Below are 23,821 nucleotides of genomic sequence, written 5' to 3'. Positions count from 1 at the left end.
CTTTTGTGGTATTTTGTGATAACAGCAATAGGAAACTAATATACTCATTGTCCTGGATCTATACCTCCTAATTCCCCCCTCTGTTTTTTGTTTTATTGTTTTTGCCATTGATGTTTTTCTTAGGGTAATTAATTTAAGAGACTAGGAAGTACATGAGTGTAAATGTTTGTTGAGAGATTTTCCCTTGGGTTTCACTTTGGGGGTATGAGGTACATCTATGAGAAAAATATCCCCAAGAGGTTACAGTGATCAATAATATAAGATCTTTGCAAAGAGTAAAGGGCTATTTGGGCTAGAAAGCCGCTAATTTTAACTAGTAAAATTAGGACGGGTAACACAGCTGTGAAGAAAACCATTGCTACAGGATAGGTAGACACTGTCAACACAAAGAACAATTAAGCCATACACAGACTAGTAGTTAATTCCTAACCCCTCAGGTTGAAGTCCCTTGGGAGAAGCATAAGGGGGAAAGAGAGAACTGTATGCGCGGTCTCTCTTGAGATTAATGCCTCCTACATTTTAACAACCAGCAAAGAATTGATATATTTTTCAAGAGGACAGGGAGTCAATACTCTTAGAGAAAATAATTTGCTCAGGTGTATTAAATGCGTTCAACTTAAATGAAGAGAAAAATAAAACTAGTTATCATGTTCACAAGAATACTGCATTAAAAATTACTAGTATATCGCTACCAAAGTACCAGACGGTTATAGAGTTATAGCTTAACCAAACGTTAAACTTCTTTACTCAATCCAGAGTACTCCATGAGCTGCTTTAGTGAGCTCTTTCAAATACCCTTGCCAGTGGCAAAGTTTGTTCAGCTGAAATAAGTCAGTTTGGGGAGGTAACCAAGAGCTCTAGAATGATTGGATGTTTGAGAGTAGAACAATCCAGCATTCTTCCAGCTGATCAGTGTGCCTGAATTCTGCCTTCCAGATCATAGGCACAGCCCTGAGCAGTCCAGAAAAGGCTGACACCCTCTGGATTTTGTAGCGTCCTGGAACTTTCTGCTCTGCCTTCAAAATTCACTCTTCTAAACCCACCCTTTCACCCTCAGGTTGCAATTCAATTTGTTTTAGCCAAATGTGCGCTTCAGATTCCTTTCTGGCATTTCACTCATTCCTCCTCCCTAGAGGATTTAGACTGACCCTGCCTTTCAGTTCACCCACACACTTGGGCTATAAATTAACTTGCCCTTTGCTCCATATTTCTTAGCCATGATCAGCCAACCAAATGTACTCCCATCCTAGCTCTAGGAACATGAGGCTGAGCCAAACCCTCAGCCCATCATTGCTAGAGGAAGAGATCAGACTTGAGTTACATGCCTCCCTTTAGTCAAAATTTGATGGTATCTACTGGTGATGTAGGAGAAAGATGATTTCTGTCAAAATTCAGTATAATTAGAGAAGGATTCTTGGACTTTAGGTACTTGGAAAGAAGATAAATCTGGGTAGGGGAGGATTCAAGGAGGCTAACCTGGGTCTAAAGCAGGACCCCATAAAAATTGCAAGAATCTCTAATGTAAGGGGTGTCTAAAGGAGGAAGTTGAAGATCTTTGGCTTGCTACAGGTTAGTCTATGAAGTCATATCTGGTTAGGGGGATATTGAAAACAGGAGTGCAGTCTGAAGATTAGAGCCAAAGTCAGAGAGGGAGAGCACCTCACAGCTTAATCATCAGGTGTCATTAGTAAGGTCCAAAATAGCCCCAGCGGGTGCCTGGCAGGGACACAAAGGCAGAAATCTAGCGAGATCACCAATTCATTGTGTCAGACGAGGGCTTGGCTGTGATGCAGTGGGCATGAAGAGGCTCACAGCCCATGTTGGGATATCCTAAGATCAGCTATATAGTAATAGGACTCTAAATCCCTCTAGTCAGTAAGATGAAGCTGTTGACTTACTCTTTCTGTGATGAGCCACAGATCGGCAATTACAAGAACCATAACCTGCAGGTGGAGCATCAGTCATTTCAGTTCATTTGATACACATTCAACATTTTTAACTACAATCTGGCAGAACACACAGATAAAGGACCTGTGATCTGAGCTGAATAACTAAAGGCTAATCATGGAGGACACTTTGGCCCCTTTGAAAAAATTAGTCTTATACTTTCTCATATATGGCAGATCTCTAGTTTTGGACACTTTGTAACCAGAATTGGGTTGGTCCAAGAGTAAGGTTGCATCTCTGAGTTGGGTGTAATGCCCAATAAAGGTTGCATATTTCATGGACCTTCCAACAGAACCTAAAAAGAAACCCTAGAATATCCTTCCCCTAAGGTGAAGCTGAAGGCCCAGGGGAAGAGAGGCTCCGCTCCTGGGGGAAGATGCTCTAAAGCCAATAATAAATGCACTATAATGAATAAGCTAGGACACTGACCTGACAGAGTTTTGCTTGCAATAGGTGGAGTCTGGATTTATCTTTCTCCGGAGGTGCTTTGTTTTAGGATATTAGAATAGAGATGAAGAAGGAGTAGGAAAGGAGGTAGAAAGAAAAGGAGAGGAGGATCCAGGTTTATAGGTTTGTGTTGTTGAAGGTCGGGAGCATAGAGAGTTGAATGGTGGCCATGTTAAAATGGTAGGCTTAGGAATCTACATGGAGGAGAGACCTATGTTACATACTGGGATCAAAGCTGAGTACCAGGTTGCTCAGGATATAGTATTGAACTGCCTGAATCACAGCCTCTTGGGGTGTAAAGTCCCAGACACCAGCAGTTTATTAAGCACTCCAAGGCCCTTTCCTGTACAATGAAGTTTCAGGACCACTGGAGTACTGAAAAGATGTGGCCAAATGAACAGAGTGTATAGGGCTGGCAGGTAGAGAGCAGGGAATTGGGGAGGAGAGATTTTTGAAACTGGCACATGCTCTATGCTGAAAAACACTGTTTAGTAAATGAAGGGGATCCAATGATTTAGGATTTTTTCTTAACTTATAATTCTATGGGTGACATCATCTATGGCCTGGGTAGAATGGGGTCTTATGAAGCATAGTGAATTGAAAAGTCAGAAGCCCTAGATTCGGGGCACCTGGGTGGCTCAGTCTTTAAATGCCTGCCTTTGGCTCAGGTCATGATCCCAGGGTCCTGGGATCGAGCCCCTGCTCCGCGGGAAGCCTGTTTCACCCTCTCCCACTTCCCCAGCTTATGTTCCCTCTCTCGCTGTCTCCCTGTCAAAAAATAAATAAAATCTTAAAAAGAAAAAAGAAGTCCTAGATTCAAGACATGGTTTGACATTTATTGGCTGTGTGGTCTTGGCAAGTCACCTGGCACAGATCCAAGATGATAAGAATCAAGTGAACTCCTATATACAACGGTTTTGTGGGCCACCGACAGTATACACATAAAACAATGATTATTTTTCCTGTACTACCCTATTTCTAATAATACATTATTTTACAGAAATACCTTTCGCTGAAGTCCACTTAACTGAAGAGAAATTTCCTATGATAGAAAGCACCACAAATTCCACATACAAGTATGTGGAATCTCCTTATCTATGTGTTTTCTACAGAATTAAGGCCTCGGCTAGACCAGAGGATGACTGGAGAAATTTCAGGGCATTACATGTTACCTATTTTAATGTCTGATGTAGGACATTCCTCTTTGCAGCAGCTCAGATAGGCAACCCTTGTGACTCCTGAAGCACTATCAAAGAGTTGATGAGCTGGGTGCCCGAGAATCCCTCTAAATAATTGAGTGCCTGTGGTATAGCTCCGGAGGGCATGACTGTGTTCTCCAGAAGGGCACTGATTTGCCAAGTCTTATTACACCCCCAAGAGTTATTCAATTCACTTAACAAGATTCCCTTTATGGAAAGGCAAAAAACATTCTAGTCATTTCTCAGGAGATACTTGTTCAAATACCATTCCTGGCAGCTGTTGCAATTTGGGATCGGATGTGTGAACTCAGGTTTTTGGAAGTCACTTAGCACCGTAACTAATATTAGTAGTCATGGACATTTTGAGGAAGACCTCCAACGCGAGGTGATACACCCTCCCCACCACTGCTCTCTGATAGAGTGGGGTTTACCCACTTGGAACTTTGCCAAATTCTTTTCAGTTTACTTGAGGAAAAGACAAAAGGGAGAAAAAGCCGGTAAGTCTCCAGCACAGAGAACAGAATTCAGATGCTTCTATAGGAGATAGCACATTTTTTGGATAAATCATAACAACACTAACATTAATAACATTCAGGTTTTATGTGCTTACATTGCAGAAACTGTGCTGCATGATTTGTAGGATTTCATTTACGTGTTACAGTAATCTTCCAAAATAAAAAAATGAAGTAGAAACTGGTATGGAAAAGTATGGAAACTTGCTCAAGATCCAACGGCAGTTGAGACAGTTGAGTCCAGACGAAGCACTTTGCTACTGCATACACTGCTCACTGCTAACTGCTTGGAATTACGTAGAATTTCTCCAAAAGCTGAATGTTACTTCTCTCTGTTGGTACAATTTGGCAATGGGGCATCTGGTTCTCAAGGAGATGATTAGTGTGGTTAATACAAAAATTAAATTGTGGGCTTTCAAGGCAAAGTAATGATCTACGGTATGAAATAGTATTTTCTGGAAGGGTGTGTGAGCTGAAGCTCTAATTTTCCTGGCCTGGTGAGAGACATAAAGAGCAAAGAAATAATTTAAGTTATAGGAGTAAAATGCTGTTAACCACCAAGAAAATGCTGTTGAAATTATGTTTACCCGAAGAAAACATGTCAAATATAAGATGAATTGATGGACTTGTGTAATCTTATTTGATTACAGTGGTACAATTAAACCATTACAGTGGTACAATTAAACCATCTAAAAAGAGTCTAGAATGGGGGAGGTGCATCTTGGGTCTTAATTAACGCATAGACATAATCAGAGTTATAAAGTTGAAAAGAACTCCACCTTTAGACCACTGGTATTTGGGGAGGTCCTTCTTCTAGTCTTTAGAGGAGAAGTCCATTTTATCCAGTCATGGCCTTAGAGTAGCAACTGCATTATTGAGGGCTTTCTTCATTATAGGCATTGTGCTAAATACTTTACATGCATTGCCTTATTTTGACCTCACACAAACCTGCTGGGCCCATTTCACAGATTAGAAAATGGAACGGATATGTTCAGTGATTTGTCCAACTCCACATTCCTAATAAATGGCAGGACCAGGTTGGAATTCCAGGCTGCCTGATAGCTATGCGTTTGCATTTCATGAGTTTGCCACAATGCCTCCACTCACACTGTAAGGTAGAGATGTTGATTGGGAGTCTAAAGATCTAGGCTTTGGTCTCAAAGCCACCCACCCCTGGTCATCTGCCACCCACCATTCAGGAAATGCCAAACAAGTTACTCACCTCCCACATTGAGTTGCAAATAACAACTGGCCTACTTGTCTCCCAGTGTGCTTTCCTATGAAAACTTTCCCTACATGAAGGGTCTGATTAATAAGGACATGAAAAAAATATTTTCAACTTAAACTAAATGGAATTTTTTTGGTCTTCCTCAGACACGATCAGCTTTGAATTGCATTTTATGGAAAAGGGTAAGACTCTGATAAAGTTGTGTGAGGAAGAATATTTCAAGGAAGATGACTTATGTGAGCAAAAATACAGAATTTGGTAGCCCCTCCCCAAATACATTGAACAAAGGTAGAGTTCAAGGTGGTGTATATTTGATAGCGGGCAGGCAAGGTCTGGATTTATCCTGAAAACACTGAAGATACTGTCACATGGGGGTTGTGTCCCATGCAATTGTTGCCTATTTTTTGGTAGTAACACCAAGGATAAAAGGGCTGGGAAAGAGGAAAGCCAAGGGGACCAATCATCATACTGCTGCAGCTCTGGTTGAGCTCTGAAAATCATAGGCTAGAGACATGGCGAGGCAAGAGACAAGGCAGACGGAAGAGAAAATATGGGGCCCATGCAGATTCCAGAGGCTAGACAGCTGTCCTTAGTGAGAGAAAGGAAGGGATTAAAAATGTGAGGATTTTGAGCCTGGGTGCCTGGGAGAAAGAGGCCAAATGGGGGGAAGTCCAGCCTAGAAATCTCCATGGGGAAGAAAGAGGTTGGGAATCTACGGCGGGGATCTATTGCAGAGACCGTAAATGGGCAGTTGAATATAGAGAACAGAAGCGGTGGAGAGAGTTCAGGTCCCACAGAAAACAAATGTGAAGCCCTCTAGTATTGGTATGCTGGACAGAGGAGCGGTGAACGCAGCTGAGCTTTCAAGCCAGCAAAGGAATAACGGGACAAGGTGTGCAGCCTGGTGTATTGCTGTATTTGGGGGATTGGAGAAGGAACAATTCGACAGGAAGTTAAAAACCAAAAAGATGGATCCTCATTAAAAAGATTCATTAGTCTGAAACTGTATGATGAGATACATGTATGCAGGTACAGAAGTATACAGGTATGTAACGTGTGTGTACATGTCTAACCAAGGTCCAGAGTGAAGGATTCCAAGAAAAGCATGACAAAATATCAACTAGACTCTTGTACTTTATGGCCTTTGTTACCACCCTTTTGTTTTTCTTAAAGTCTGAACAGGGGCTACTTTCTATAGGTGGAGAGATTGCTAGAAATGTTTTCCATACCCAAATGCACTTGTTTTTCCTGATGAATAATTTTCCTTTATACCTGTCTTGGCATCATTCGTTACACAATTTCCCTCATCATCAACTCATTTTGCTTCCAGAAACATATTCTCCAGTGCCTGGCTACGTCATAAATACTCTCTATGGATGCTGCTCAACTCTTAGTTCTGTACAGAATTGCTGAGCTGTAATGTGCCACCCACTCTAATATTTCTAATGCCTCCTGGAATCGTCCCAGCATTAACCATTTATAAAATTCCAACTGCTACTCAATATGTAAAAATGCGATTGCATTTCACTGCTTGCCAAAACAACAGGCCTGAGATCATTTTTCTTTTTTTGGTTTCCGGGAGAATACAATATTGAAATCTGTGACCAGTTGCCAAGTGCAGGCTACTGGTAGTTGTTTTTTCCTAAATGATTTTATTATATTGAGGCTTTGCTTCAGGACAGAATGTTCTACAGACACTAATAGGTTAATAAATACATTCGTATGTGGTGACCCCTTACCCCAGTCCACCTCCCAGTGTTTATGTAAGTGTTACCAATACTTACTGAGGGAATTTTAAATTTCATTGTAAAGGCCAATAGTGGATCTAGTTTGCATTTGGAGGATGGGAAATGATACATTAGTAATAGGACAAAGCCCCCTTTTAAAAACTTAAACTAGAATCAAAGGTAGGTAATACCATGAGGAGACATGGTTTGCTAGTGTTCTTGGAGTGATAAATGTTACTGTAGTGATGCAGGCCATTTGTATATGATGTAGTAGGTGGGATGCAGCAGTTACAGATATGATCAGCTTTGAGCTCAATAATTCCACTTTTACTTGGGGAGTCTAACATTCATTTGTGGCACAAGGAAGGGTCTCAGAGCAATGTTTGTATGAGGTCTGCAACAGAAGAAGGGGTTTCTTTAAAGTCAAAGTTGTCAGTCAGATCCCATAGAGTCATTATAAACATCAAGCAAAGAAGCAAAGCCCAATAAGGTTGTGCTGGGGTGAGGGGAAGCAGCAATTGATTAGGATTATATTCTAGAGCAGAAGTCCAGAGATGTAACCTTGTCATTTCATTTTTTCAATGATTCCTATTATTGGTCAAGTGATACACACATATTCTAGTTTTATGATGTCAACTATGACACTAGTTACTAGGAATACAAAGACTCTGACATGTTTCATGTAGGTGAGAAAGGATAAAAGAAGGCTTCCTTATAGAAGAATTTGAGTGGGGTTTTGACAATGAGAAGGTTTTCCAGTGAGAAAGGAAAGAAAATTCCAGATTAAAAAAAAAAAACTTGTGCAAAGGTTAGAAATTGCTTTTTTAAGATTTGCTTTATATATTTAGAATCACAGAATAGATGTAGGAAGAATTATGAGGGAATATCACAAGAAAAAGCTAAGAAGGGAAGTTCTAATATTTTAATAGACTACACAGGATAAAAAAAAGTAATCACCCTACTCATAAAATTATGTAAACATGAAGGACATTTAAACACCATTTCCTGGAGAACAAATGTCTGTCATACAAAGGGCACTTTATCTCCTTTGCCATTGCTGGAATGCATGATTTGAATAAATGCTGCTAGGACAAACTTTTCTTCTAAGCCAATAAACTTAACCTTGAAGTTCAGCTTCAAGATCATGACACATGTTACTTAAATCATTCTAAGCCTGGTCAGTCAAGTTCATGGCATTTGACTAAGGAAGAGTCTGTATCAGAGGGAATCTCTTAGATCAATCCTCCAATTAAAAATAAATCCTTTATAAATTTGACCATTTCAGATAGAAGAGGAGTATGAAGACACTCTTGAACGGATGACTCAGCAATCTGCCAAGTGTCTTCTTGATCATCTAGCTCACCTGGAGAAACCTAGGGCAGCTCAGGTTAGGGCTACAAAAGAACACTAAAACATACCCTCCTTTTCCCTCCCTACCTTCCAGAATCTTGACAGGGAGGCAAGACACAGACACAATTGAAAAAAAAATAAAAAAACAAAACGCATATAGTTCAGACATGGGTATGAGTAATTACCATCCTAAACGGACTTTAGTAAATGACTTGGAGAGGCATAATAAGGACTCCTCAAAAATGTCCACGTCCCAACATGGCAAAAAGGGGCTTTGCAAATGTGATCTAGGTGACCAATCTTGAGAGTGGGAGATTATTCTGGATTACCTTGGTGAGCCCAATCTAAATTACAAATTCTTAAGTTTGGAAGCAGCAGCCAGAAAGTTGAATCTGAACAGGGCAGCGGGAGGAAGACTGGAGGTGTTCTGGAAGACCGCTGGTGTTCGGATCTGTAGAGGCCATGTGTAAGGGCCTGAGAGAGCCCTCTAGGGACGCTGGGCCCCCTCCAGCCACTGTCAGGAAGGAAACAGACCTCAGTCCTACAACTGCATGCAGTTGAATCCACCCACACCTGAGTGAGCAATAAAAGGGATTCCTATGTAAAGGAATAAAAAGCCTTTCTGACACCTCGGTCTGAGCCACATGAGACCCATATCAGACTCTTGGCCGACAAAGCTGTAAAATAATATAGGTATGTTGTTGGAAGCTACAAAGCTTGTGGCCATTTGTCACAGCAGCCTAGAATACGGATGCACCCTCGAGACGAGTGGCAAAAATAATTTAATTCTTTTATTGGCATTTGGGAAAGGAGAGAGGAGGACAGCATTTTTTGGAAGAGCTTCAGGGACATGAAATTTGAGCTGGTTTTGTAGGCTGGTGGAACTTGAACAGGGTTGAAGGCGGCATCGCATTCCCCTCCAGGGGAAGTTCGGAGAGCAGTCGGAGTCAAGCCTCTGACTAACGCAGAAGGCTTCCGTTGGGAAGGAGGTGGAAGTCTAGATTAGGAATGTATTCTTGAGGACTTTGCATGCGAGAAGAGAAATCTGAGCTTTCCGAGGAAATTCTCATTTCAGTCCACCCTTACAGAGCAGCTATGCGAGTCCCTCCATTACCCTTGCCCTCCTGCACCTCTTCAGCAAACATTGAGGGATTCAAAAACAAAAATAAAAATTCACACTTATGGGGCACCTGGGTGGCACAGTGGGTTAAACACCTGATTCTTGATTTCGGCTCAGGTCAGGATCTCAAGGTTATGACACTGAGCTCCTCGTGGGGCTCCTCCCTCAGTGCGGAGTCAGCTTGAGATTCTCTCCCCACTGCCAGTGCTCTCTAAAATAAATAAATCTTAAAAAAAAAAAAAAAAATCACACTTATTGAGTGATTACCAAATACCATACACTGTACTAAGAGCCTTATTCATGTAATTTACTTTAATCCTTATCCTTACAACAAACCTGTTTTAAAAAGTCAATGGAGGCTTCGAGAGATTTAATGAACCTGCCCCAGGACACAGTGCTAACTAGGGGCAAATCCAACATTCGAATCCAGGCTGTAAAACCCTAGAGCTCAGAGCCTTAGCCATTTTATGTTCTGCTGCCCCTGACCATCAGAAATGCAGTTTAACTGCCTGCAGAATATTTTATTCATGTGTATTTTATTATGCATCTATAGGCACAACGGATTCTGCATGCTAACTGATGTGTCGTAGACCATTTTAAAAGTGAGACTGTTGAATCATGGACCACCACATCAAAAACTAATGATGTAATATATGGTGATTAACATAACAAAATAAAATTTAAAAAAAGAAATAAACCATTTATAAAAGAAAAAATGAGTACTTATCATAATGAGCAGAGTCATGTACAGAACTGTTTAATCACTATATTGTACACCTAAAAGTAACATAACTATATGTTAACTCTACTGGAATTAAAATTAAAAAAAAAAAAGAAACTGAAAAACGGATCTAGTTATTCGGTCAGGTGAAAGGTCTACAATGACTGCAGCCTAATTCATCATTGTTTACATATTATAGCCAAAACTCCAGCTGGCTACAAAAAAAAGGATTCAATGATCAAACACAAACCTCAAGTTGCATCTGAGTCTAAAAGAATGCCTGGCATTTATGCAACTATCAAAGAGTGCCATGCCCACAATTTTGTCTGTAGTGATGAGCAGCTGGGACCCCAGCAATTGAAGAGCTTACTAGAACTGCTTTTGTGTGATTCTGTTGAAATGCCTTCCTCTGCTCCCGTAATTCTCCAAATATTGTCAGGACCAGAGGGAAACTGGACATGTGAAAAGGACCTGATTAACATGGTGCACAGTTTAAGGAATGAACGGGTGAACGAGTGAGTGAATAGTGATGCCCAGATCTGAAATAGAGCATCTCGATGGTGACGAATGCTCTTGAAGACTTTCTGTCCTGCTACTACACACAGCCTGTTGGTGGTGTCTTGTTGAAATCCAACATATAAAGTTGACCTTTCGAACTTAACTTCTCTTGAGTAAGACTTAATCAAGCATGGATTCCTCATAGAATGCATCAATGCATCTAAATAAAACCCATCTATTTTTATTTAAAGGCTGAAATTATGACACATGTGAGAAGAATTAAATGTAATTAGCTGATCATTGGATTTGAAGTAATTTTTAATGGTAATAATTTGCAGAAAATAGGAAGTTTTGTTTTGCTAATAATGTTATATTGATGGTGCATAAGTTATCACAAGTAATTGCTTATCCACTTAAAAGCCAACATTCTTCCAGGAGAATAAGTTTGTTATTCTTGTTTATTTGAATTGAATTTAAAAATGGCTTTTGGTTAGGTAATAGAAGTACACATAAGAAATTTCAATAGATGGGGCACCTGAGTGGCTCAGTCATTAAGCGTCTGCCTTCGGCTCAGGTCATGGTCCCAGGGTCCTGGGATCGAGCCCTGCATCAGGCTCCCTGCTCCGCGGGAGGCCTGCTTCTCCCTCTCCCACTCCCCCTGCTTGTGTTCCCTCTCTCACTCTGTGTCTCTATCAAATAAATAAAATCTTTAAAAAATTTCAACAGATCAACCTTCTTACCCTTGACCGCGTCACTTCATTTTTTTTTTTTTCTTCCTTTGGAGGCAATCATGGTTTCTTTTGTGTCCTTTAATACAGCTATATATCTACAAATCTACCCATAGATAAACCTAACCATATACAGAGTTTATTTAAAAACTCATCACTGGAAGATGGCTAAAAATCTAGTTTTCCACAGGTAAATAGAAGGAAAACATTTAAAAACAATTTCTTAAGTAGATTAAAAAATGTGGCTATGAATAAAAACAAATGCAACTAATAGAATATATATTATTTAGTCTTGCTGACTGAGAAGGAGAGCAGGATGGGAGTTAAAGCACAGGCTCAGGGAACAGATCTCAACCTAGTTTGTCCTGACTATGCCTTGGTTGGCTCACCTGCAAAATGGGGATACAGAGAGTGTAAACTTTAGGATTCCTGAGATAATCAAGCTAACCTGTTTAGTCCAGTGCTTGGCATGCATTAGGAACTCAAACTTTAGAAGTAGGAAAGAAAAATTGGGAAGAAGGAAGAGAGCGAGAGAGAGAGAGAGAGAGAGAGAGAGAGAGTTTTAAGCCTAAAGTGCTTTGGGAAAAAAAAAAATCTGTCTTTATAATTATCTTGGGCATTGCTTTCAGAAAAGGGTATTTTTAAGCTTAGGAAATATAGCATTGGAAAGCTCATTTACAAATTTGGAACTTGAGATTTAACACTTGATTTAAATACATTTCTCATTTTTTCCCCAGCAGTATATTAAAGTAATGGATGAAACCATGACAGTTTTCAAATGACAAAAGACTTAGAATATAAGTGATTGGTCAATATACAATTGCTTTCCTATGGTTTCAGCTTTTGCCCTCATAGATGGCTCCAAGCTATCAGGATGATTTACTCTTTGAGGATTCCATTATTCTTTTGCTTCCATACTTCGTTGACATTTGTTACCTGTCTTTGTTCTCTCACACTTGACAATAAGACATCTTCTTGTAAAAGCCCACCCTTCTCCTTCTACTCCACCACTCACCAACATAAGAAATTTTAAAAGTCCCAGAAAAAAAAATATTTTTCACCTGGAACAAGTGGACATCTAAGTATACATCTCTGCCATGTTTGGGGTCTTCACTACCATGAGCAATGCCTTAGCTCCTTTGGTATTACCAAATGTGCCACGGGAAGGAAGAGGCTGGGAAGTGCTGATGGAGAGGTGGGAGAAACTTAACCTTCTGGCAAACAGCAGATAGATGTGAAAATAGAACCAAGCAGATATATCCAGTTCCCCATCACCTCTCCTCAAAGGACCTCACTAAAGTCAATATCACCTTGGCTCCCATGACAACCCCTTGACAAAGATAAATAGGTATCAAATATGCTTTTGCTCCTAAGACCTCTGGGCATTGGTACAAAATACAAATGCAAAACTCAGGCTGATTAATCTGCTGATGTACCACTTAACAAAAAAGCCACAGAATGCAGATTTGCCAGGCCAAGCTGCAGGCCTTGCCTCTCTGCAAGGCTGTCAGCACCCTCTGAGAAAGAAGGTTGATAAAATTAAGCAGGCAGTTTCCGTTGGCATTTTCACACCGTATGAAACATGTTCTGTTTAGAATGCAAACAGGACTGCAGAATTGTAGGATCTTTGGGGGGATGTATGCCAATGAAGAGATTTCTAATCACAGGATTATGGTCTCAAAGTTTAAAACTTGGTTGACCCCACAGCCAGTAAATCAAGGCCCTTCTTGAAGAGAAGATTAGACAAATAGCTAGCAACTTTGGGCCATGAAGTCAGTCCATCTACAAAAATAATCAGTGCCTGTCCTTGCAACCTCAAACTCTATAAGCTCCTGGACCTGGCTCAACACAGAATGGATTGCTTCTGTTTGACAGGGGTGTTATCTGCTCTCGAAGAGGAAAAAAGAGACTGAAGCAGGTGTTACTTTTAGGGTCCCTTTTGCCTTTACCAAGTTTAATGGTACCAACGTGGAAAAGAAGATTCAACCTAAGACAAAAGTCTCAGTGCATGTGAGTTACACGCAGTGTACTACCATAGTTAAGAGTTAAGCTCTAAAATCTGATGGTCTGTATTGGTTGGTCTCATTTTCCTCTGCTTTAAAATGGGGATGACTATAGTAAATGCTCCAATGAGCACATTTAAAAGTAAAAGAAAATCCTAGCCATAAAGTAAAGCTCAAGGCGGAAAACTGGATACATACTCTATCATCCATACATGTTAACGACTCTTTCCAGCTGTCTTGATTTCATAGTGACTGATGTATTCTACATTCTTACAGAAAGTTTACTGTATGCATTCTGTGTTCTATATGGTAAAATTCCTCTTCTGGAGGGTAGAAAGTCTATGGAAGGAAAAGAATTGATTACCTCTGCGAAAGAAGTAGGAGGACTTTGAGATCTTAAAGTCCAGTGTTCTAGGTTTTTTCCAAGTCTCTGAACGTCCGCATTTTCCCTCCAGCAGGAAATAAGCCCAAGCAGAAAAGAACTGGGAATATGTTCATATTCATGTTACATAGAACTAAGAGTAGAAAGAGCTTAAAAACCACTGACAACTCAAGATTCTTGGAGAGGAGATTGCTCTAGCCAATTGAGTTAAATCAAATATTTCCAGCTCCTCTTTTGCTGTTTTAGGTACTAATCCCAAGTCTCAAAATAATATTCTGACTCTCTCCCAGCATGGTCCTCTGATAGCAAAAGATCACATAAAGGGAATAGATACAGAGCTGGAGTCCTTGGGAGTGAGCCTAGCTGTGCAGTCTATTGACATGTGACACTACGCCCTCCCATCCTCAGCCTGTCACTGAGCTTGGGGCTTCAGCTCACATGTAGCTGTTCACATCCAGGTACCTGGCTATGTAAGTGGAAAACATTTTTTTTTTTTTTTGCTTTATTGTCCACCCCCCCCACGAAACGATTTTATATTCACAAATGTCATATTAAGTAGCTAATAAAGGACTGAAAAAACAACCTGAAAATGTATGAACTATAATCCCAGGCCACTTGGGTATTTTCTTAGAGAATTAGGAAGCATCAGGCTTTATCCCTCCTCTCCCTTTATCCACATAATTTATTCAGAAAAGCACAATGTGATAGTTCTTGGTCTTACACAAATCCCTCCTCATTTTGTATTAAAAAAAAAAATGTAAGATGCACAAATTGTGGTTGTTGGGAGAAGTTTACTGTGGATGTGTTTTAACCTGATCTTGCCTTTCAATGGCATGACTGTTTGGGTCTCTCTTCATAGGCTCGTGAGAAACTCCATCTAAGGGGAGGACTTTTTTTGGGGGGAGGGGGGAGTCATTTCTCTCCAGTCAGTCATACCTTCTCTGTTCATCTTGTCTGTTCCCCTCCCTCGCTTTCTCTTTAAACTTCACATGACTGAAACTGAATGAAATCAACCTGCTCTGAAAGCCCTTTTCCTAGTCCCCAGTGGGACTATTGAAGTTTTATTACTTTTAAAGATTCACCCAGGCTTTCACTACCATGAAGAGTAGATCACCTCCGAGTGGCCGCTTTTAGGTTTAAAAGACTTAGACTCCAAAGCAGAAACTGGCTTCTGATGCTCCACTTGAAAGGCTGCAAAGCCCCACTGGCTGTATGTTTTAACAGTTTTTATTCTCCTGTGAAAAATGAGGATGTTTATATCTTTGCTGAAATCATAAAAAGACCCAGGTGGAAGATTTTCCATTACAAGTCACTGTTCCTGTCCTGTCATTTTAGGGAGAATAAATGAACAGGATCTGATCACAGGCTTATAAATGGGAAAGAACTCCTGAGTGATGTGAAACATCACAGCCATCCCACCTTCTGTGTGCAGAACATGTCTCACGAGACCCTCCCTCCCCCCGCCACCGACAAGAACACTTCCCTCATAACATCATTCTTCCCTTCATATCTCTGGGGCTGCTTTGCAATAGACTGTACATGGAGTACAGGCATCTGTGATACTCAGCCTCAGAAAGTTCCGGGCTGGGCTGGGGGTGGAGAAGGTGAATGAGTGCCAAAGCACAGCTCAGCGGCCAGATGTCCAATACTGACAGCTGCCGCCTGGGGTTTGCCTTGCAAGGACTGCTGTCTAATTTCAACGGTAGTCACAACAAGGAGAGAGGTTAATGTTCCTAAACCTGCCTTCCTAAACTCTTGTCTTTACCTCTCCATCCCTCATGCTGCTGAGTCTTTAACAAGGAGTCAGACAGTTTTAATTGACCCGAATGCCATCTTGCCTGATATTCTAAATGCAGATAGTTTGGTTTGAAAAAGGTCAGACTGAATGCCAGGGGAACAGACCCAACCCAATTATTGTGAGAACAAGGCTTGACATCCTTGGTCAGTGGGTAGGATCCCATCTGAAATAAAATGCCCACGCTTGTTATCACTTACCTAAGGAGCAAGTAGGGTATTACTCAGGATTTCAAATTGAAAGAGGACCTCCCTGACGACAGAGGACATACCAACCAAGTACAAATGCATTTGGTTCCGAACAAATTCTAAAATTTGTTAATAGTTATCTCAATGTAACTGTACCCTAAAATTTGCACCGATCAGTCTTTTACAAATAAATATTGTCCATCTTCTATGAGCTCTCATTAGTGCTGAGAACTATCTCCTATTGAATTCCTCCAGCAAATTCCCCACAATTACTCAGAAGTGTGTTCAATTCTCTTTTCTTTCCTAGAATTGATTCATCTTCTCTCGCTTTCAACAAATCATTTGGTTTTTTAACTGACATGACCTGGATTGTTCCTCAGAAATCTAATGTTACATAACAACCACTCCCCAAATTTAATGTTTTAAAACAACCACCATTTAATTGGTGCACATTTTTATGCTTTGGTTTGCCATGGCTCCGCCAGGGAAAGCTTATTTCTTCTCCCTCAATTGACACCTAGGCTTGGTCAGGTGGACCCAATCTGGGCTGGACCATCCAAAATGGCTTCCTTTGCATACCTGGTTCTTCAGTTAAGAAACCGAGTCCTCTCTCTTCTCATGGTCCTTCATCTTCTAGGTTCCCCACCCCCGCCCCCCCCCGTGGACTTTCACCCTTCAGAAGGTCATGCTCTCCATCTGGCCTCTCTAGCAGGATAGCCAAGTTTAGTTATGGTGGATCAAGACTCTAAGCAAGCAAAGGCAGAGTCTGCCAAGACTCTTAAACCCAAGGCCCAGAAGCAGTGTGTCTAACTCTTAACTTCTAACAACCAAAGCCATTCTCAGGCCAGAGAATGCTCAAGGGAAGAGGAAATACTCTCCATTTCTTGGTAGACGAGCAACATCCACATATTAGAATGAGAAGAATTACTGGCATCCATCTTTGCAGACAATTGACCACACCTATCATACCATACATCTGTGTAAACACAGAGGGGAAGAAATACATGTAGGAATTTAGTATATATTAAGTTGTAGGAGCCAAATACTTGGGGAAAGTGATCTATTTAATAAATTGTTTTGAAGCCTTTGGTTAACTGTTAGGAAAAAAATCCAGCTACATTAAAGAACACAATGTGATGAATAAAAATTTAAAGAACCGGCATATTTGTTTTCTTAGAATGTGGAAAAGAAATTAAACATAAAATTTAAGAAACACACACAACAAAGTCATAAAGGTAAACTGACTGGTTTGACAGATCTCACCAAATACAAACTTTAGATGTGAACATCAAAACCTTGTGTTCTGCCTCTGCTTAAGATGAAGGAATATACAAAAGGATATTGTTCCCACCCTCAAACTGAAGGGGGAAAAGCCAGATGATTTATAAAATCATAACCTTTCTTGACCTTATCAGAGAACAGAGTTTACACAACAACCAAATCAACTGAATTGCCAAGAATAACAGCTTCTCCAAGGAGGGAAGAACCGTTTCACCTGGGAGAGACTAGGGAAGGAAGGGTCAGTCACCAAAATAACAGGTAAGAAGAAAAAAGCCAAAATTTCAGCAAGTTCCTAAAAGCCAATTATGGGCTAACATGACCCCTTAAATTACCTGGGAGCCCTAGACCGGAGGAGAACCCACACTCATGTACAGCCTCTTTCTCATGGACAAGAGACCCGGGGGTCTCCTAGTGACCCCAGAAAGCCCCCTTCAGCATGAAGCCACACCCACTTTTTTGGAAACTTCTCCAAAGCAAAGGTCCTAAGTCACTGCAGCAGGGGCAGGCAAACTTTCTGTCCCAAAGGCTCAGACAAAGATGGACTGCCTCTGAGAGAGAAGCCAAGCAAAGGGCATCAGCTACTGAAGGGACAAAGCAAAGGTGAGGGGTGAAAGCAAGAGGTCTCCTCCTGAGGTAGGGGTAACAAGGTTCACAGCTGTGGGAGGGGAGCTACCATGCCTGCCCCCAGTCTCAGGCAATGGCTGAGGAAGTGCTGCTGAGGAAGAAATAGAAGCAAAACCCTCCTCCCCAGGGACCCTCCCCTTCCACAGATAGAAGGTTAAGTTTGTAGGTCATAGTGGAGGGGCAGGAATGCCAGCAAAACCCCATCCCCAAATGGCAGGCACGCCCACTGAGGCTGGCACAGGGGAACGGGGAACTCCTGCCCACAAGTCTTGCACCAAGTAAGGAGCAATAGCAGTTTATCACTGGGAGAGGGACAAGGGCATAAAAGAGACCTCTCACCTGATGATGTCACACAGGACCCACCGCAAGCTTAGGCTGGAGCAGCAGCACGGAGAAAACCCTCCAGCACTGCACAATCCACACAGCACACTAGGTTGCAGCAGCCTATCACTGAAGGAATTTAAAGTCTGTGTGGACTTAAGGTACTTAACAACAGCAAAGGCAATCTGCTTGATTGCCAACTGGATTGACTGGACTGCCCATGCTAATCATCTGAAAGAGAAACAGGTGTGCTTGTTTAAGGCTTATATATACTAGTTCCCACAATCTTTACGATTACACATAAGCAATGACCACTATTCAAACAAGAATTGTAAGAGGAGAGAGGGGGAGAGAGAGAGAGGGAGAGGGAGAGAGGGAAGGAATAAGGAACAAAGGAATGAAGGAAGGGATAAAGCAGTTGATAGAACCAAATCCAGAGATTAGACTGATGGGAGAATTACCAGCCAGGGAATTTTGAAAACCATGATGAATATGTTAAAATATCTAATGGAAAAGGTAGACAATATGTTTGGGCAGATGGGAAAGTATAAAAAGAATCAAATGGGAATGCTAGGAGCATGGGAGATACACAACATAACATTGAAAATGAAAACTTCCATGAACTTATCAGCAGATGTGGTACTAAAGATAAAAGATTCAATGGGGGCGCCTGGGTGCTGCAGTCAGTTAAGTGGCCGACTCTTGATTTTGGCTCAGGTCATGATCTCAGGGTCGTGAGACTGAGTCCCACATCAGACTGCTGAGCACAGACCGCAGAGTCTGCTTAAGATCCTCTCTCCCTCTGCCCCTTCCCCACGCCGCTTGTACTCTCTCTCTCTCAAAATGAAAATAGCATCAAAAGTTACAGTAGCATCAAAATTAAGAAATGCATGGGTAGGGGATGGGCTAGATGGGTAGTGAGCATCAAGGAGGGCACTCGTCAGGATGAGCACTGGGTGTTAAATGTAAGTGATGAGTCACTTTAAATTCTACTCCTGAAACCAAAAAAAAAAAAAAAAATTAAGAAATGCTTAGAAATAGTTTTGAAAGAAGTTGTGCAATATCTTTATGCTCAAAACTACAAAACATTAATGTGAGATGCCCAATTTTAAAAATAAATTACATAGGTGGAAAAATATATTCATTGATCAGAGGGAGGACCTGATATTATATTATCAAAGTTCTCCTCCAAATCAGTCTACACACTGAAAATAATCCCAATAAAAATCCTTCCAATTTGTTTGTAGAAATTAAAAAACCGATTTAAAAATGTGTACAGAAATGGGAAAGGCCTAGAATAATCAAGGCAATTTGAAGAAGAAAAACAAAGTTGGAGGACACACCACATATTTCAAGCTTTACTATGAAATTCCATAGTTCAGACCCTGTGGTATTAATGGAACAGACACATAGATTGATGAAACAAAATGTTTATTTTGTTAGTTATTTTCAGATAAATTTCATTCCCGCTTGAAGAATAATTCACTTTTGGTTCAACCTTTGTCTCAACTCTCTCCTTTATTCTGTTACTCAGTCAATTTACACAGTTGCCTTCCTCCCTGTGAGCTTCTCTCCCCTCAGCACAGAACTGCAGATCTCTCACTGGTTCTCTGGAACTTTCTTTTAGCTAAAACCAATGACAGCATTCTCTCTAACCTTATTTTCCCCATCTGGGAAAGTATACGAACTTTACCAGCTCTTCCTTTTAGAAACTGCCTTCCTTTTAGCTTCTAACACCACACTTTTCAGTTTCTCTTCTTTTTTTCTTTCTTCCTTTTTTTCCTTTGGGAACCAACAGATTAGAAGGAAACTAGGGGGAAAAAATGGACAGAAAATATATATTTTTTTATCTTCCTAGAAATTTTGCTCTTTCTCTAGAGTGGAATTTGGGTTTACCTAGGAATAATTTTATTTATTTTTGTATTCAATTTATTTGAACAAACAAACAAAACAGTTTTTTGTTTTTCAGCTTAACTGTTTCTCTTCTTGTTGACTTTTCCTTTCCTGTCTCATTTGGTGATTCTTCTTCTTCCTCAAGCTTAGGATGCTTAGCCCTTTGCTAAGGATGCTTAGCCCTCCGCTCATTTTTCTCAAAGTTCTTTCTTTCTATTAGAATAGTTTCTGTATCTTTAAGTCAATCACTCCTCTGTCAACAACTCCCAGAGGCCCACATGCAGCCTCAGCTTCCTTTGCAAAATGCAGTCCCTATTTTCACCCCTCCAGTAAAATGTCTTCATACGGATACCCTGTCCTATCTTTATGTGCTTCAGATAAGCATATCATTTTTATCTGACAGACAATCGCACTCTTAATTCATCTGTAACTCTCACTCTTATCTTTTGTTATCTTGGCGAATGAGACCACAGTTCCCTCAGCTTCAAAAACAGTAGGAGGACCTCCATCCATTCCTAATCAGTCGCCAATTCCTACTGATCCTTCTTGAACATTCCTAACCTTTATTTGCTTCCCTTTCCAATCAAGCCTCCAACTCTGTCATCGTCCTGCTCAGAGAACTCCAACTGCAGTAGTTTCAAATTACTTCCCCTTATTTGTGTGTCTCCAAATATTACACTACTCAGAACACAAAAATTTTATATTCTGCCTTCACTGTGTATCCATATTTATTCTCTAGCCATTGTCAAGTAAAAATCTTTATTCCTATTGTTCTACCCATACTTATTTTAACTTAAGAATATTTTCTCTGTGTAAGATACTGTGTTACATGTTGACAATAGAAGAGAAACTTAGAGCACTTAAAAAACTCTAAAGAAAGAGACAGATTTGAAAACAAATAACTATAATGAAATGTGGTAGGTGATAAAAAGGTAATATGAATAGGTCCTTGAGCAACAAAAACAAGGGGTAATCATATCTTTATTAAAGGTAGGAAAAAATACAAAGAAATGACATCTAAGGAAAGGAAAGGAAAGGAAATAGGAAATGACATCTAAGAGTAGATGATAAAGAAGTGATGTGAGCAGAAAGAGTGACATAAAAGCATGGGGGCACACCTCTCCATGATGTATCTGGACCAGAAAGAGTCCAGTGTGTCCAGAGTTCCTCCTTGTACACCTGCTAAACACATGGTACCTGTCCTCCCAGGCCCATCTACACAACTCTTTCATGCCCTAATTCTAATGCCTGTTGATTTCCACCTCCTTCTATAAATTCTTATGGATGACTTATTTCACTTCTATTTTTTTAAGGGTTTGGCCATAAACTATTTTGATTAAACATAAGCCGTGCTATTGAAGTAGTGGTGCTGTTGGTATTCCCTATCAGATTATGAGGATCTGAAGGTCAAGAATAATGACTTACAGGTCTCCTCCTCCTTCCCCTCTTCCTCCTTCCTGCCTCACTTCCTCCTCCACCTTCCTTCTGCCTCATTGCCATGTATCTAAAAACTCCCTAAAAATTATTTTAAATAGAGTTTCTATAGCAGGAGAATGGGGATTACTTAGATGTTACCAACATTAATGGCTCTCAACCATGGTTCCTCATTAGTGTCACCTGGATAGCTTTTAATAAATCCAGATTTCCCTAATGTCTGGACTTCACCTACTGTCCAATTAAATCTAAAATCTTGGAAGAGAACTTGATCACTAATGTCTATGTATCTCTATATATGCGACATAGGTGTAGTCCATATCTACAACTATATATGAATCTGATGGGAAACTAGTTGACAAATATTGATGTACTTGTTTTTTTCTTGGATGAGGAACTTAAAGCCCAGAGAGGTAAGATAAGGGTTGATCCAGGTCACCCAATTTGAGATAAAGCTGTGAACAGAAGCTTAATCTTCTGATTCTTGGTCATAAATTTCACTGTATTCCGTGCTGTCTCTGAAGAACCAACTCGGTCCTCTTTCTGAGTATGATGATCAAATTGGCTTCATTTCTGTGATCCTTAGACACATGATAACTACCCGTAGGAAGACAACATTGTGTGACCTTCTTTAGGTGTTGAGTGGTCTCCTTCCTGACTTGCCAGGCTATCTTTACCAAAGCAAATTCTGGGTGTGGGGAAAAGCCCAGATCTGAAGAACTGCTAAAGTCACTCCCACTTTCCCACAAAAAGAAAAGAACAAAGGTATAAATCTAGGGTGAAAACTTGATGGAAGAAAGTCTATCTTCGGTGTTACGAACGCAGCTCCAAAGTTGCACAGGGAAGCTAAGAACAGGCTGAAACTTCTCCAACATGTCACATGGCTCTGGGCAGGCCAAGCCAAAGCAACAAGGGTGTCCTTCACATGACACTGGAGTGACTTTGATAAACTGGAACAGGTGGAGCAACGTAAGCAGATGGAAATAAGGCCATGGGACTGAAGTGTTTTGTTTTGTTTTTTACACTTTTCTGTTTGTCCTCATGAAGTACCTTGCATGCAGAGCCCCGTGTTGCCTCCCTGTTTCTTATCATGAGAAATGGAACATTCAAGACTTTATCTCCCTAAATCTTGTTGTAAACTACCTGACTTTCTTTTCCTTTTGTCCCCTTTGATGCATTGTCTAATAGATCTCAATTCCCAAGGATTTTTCTCTTTGTGAAATTATTTATTTATTTTTCTGGACAGCTCATTGCTTAATGCCTCAAAAGTCTACAATTTCTCAACACTATTTCCTTTTTGGTCCACAGTGATTGAGAATGTTTCTTTTAAGTTCTCCCTTTTACAAGAAAGACTAGAAATAGTAAACTACCTAGGGTATTTTTTTAAACTAAAGTAAATATGCCCTGGGGGCCGTAAGTATTGATCTGCTGTGTTCTTTATACGTCATGCAATTTCACAAGACACTGATTAAACGGAAAGAACACAGGTAATGTCTTGGTTGTCTGCTCTAAAGGAGAGATTAAAAGGAGTGAGTTATTGAAAAAGTATATACGTAAGATTTCTATAAGTTTTGGCTTTGGACACTGCAATATGAATCTATTTATGGACCTTGTGCTATAGGATAGAACTTCAAATACAATACTGAAAACAATTTCCGAACACTTGGCCCATGAGTAGCCACAATGCTCTCATACCATCCACACTAATCCCCTCTTGAGCAATATAACCCGAGAAAAGCTCCACAGATCTCAGTCTGTAGGAATAAAGACCTATGATGTATTTAGGAGCAAGATCAGTGATCAGTTAAGTATTATAGTTTTAAATCCCTGCTGAGATGGATATTGAATCAAATTTAGACCAAATAAAGAACAAGGTCTCAAAAGAGCATCCAGTTTAGCTAACTACCTCAGAAATCATCAACAATTGGAAACACATTTGCCTACAGAAAATCCAGTGTCTTCTTCTCTCAGTTGTAAAATTTCTATGGTTGAACTTCATTGCCCCCGTTATTTTCCTGTTGTTGTTTTAAAATACACAGTAAAAGAGTTAGTTTTATCCCACTCTCTGCTTGTATGGGAATTCATTTTGTGTTTGTCAGACTTTGGGCTTTGAGTTTTCAAGTTTCTTAAGTTCAGAAGCTCTGAAAAATAAATGTATTTGTTATTCCTATGGATTATTAACAGATGTCATCACACTATTCAGTGAAGTGTTCAAGTTATGTAGATACACAGATCTGGGTTCAAATATATATCAGGTTGCCAAAATTCTTGAGAAAGTACTGTATCCTAAGTGTGAGTTTCCTCATCCCTGTGATAGGACTACTTATGATGCTAAAATCATGCCATTGTTTTACCTGAATCACCAATTTAGATGATTAATAACTAACATGTAGTAAGCACTTAATTGATTACAGCTAATTTTA

General features: G+C 40.3%; 1 long non-coding RNA gene across 4 annotated transcripts in view; it reads right to left on the bottom strand.

Moving 5' to 3' along the window:
* Nucleotides 1–18,207, bottom strand: part of LOC113907881 — a 203,667-nt gene extending 185,460 nt beyond the window's left edge. For all 4 annotated transcript variants that reach the window (XR_003515301.2, XR_003515305.2, XR_003515303.2 and 1 more), the window contains exon 1: nucleotides 18,090–18,207. This is a non-coding gene — a long non-coding RNA (uncharacterized LOC113907881). The remainder of the gene's footprint in view (nucleotides 1–18,089) is intronic.
* Between the last annotated feature and the right edge of the window lie 5,614 nt (nucleotides 18,208–23,821).

Source organism: Zalophus californianus, chromosome 16 (genome assembly GCF_009762305.2).
Source record: "Zalophus californianus isolate mZalCal1 chromosome 16, mZalCal1.pri.v2, whole genome shotgun sequence".
NCBI lineage: Eukaryota > Metazoa > Chordata > Mammalia > Carnivora > Otariidae > Zalophus > Zalophus californianus.
The sequence above is the reverse complement of the archived record's forward strand: the minus strand, read 5'-3'. Positions and strand labels throughout refer to the sequence as shown.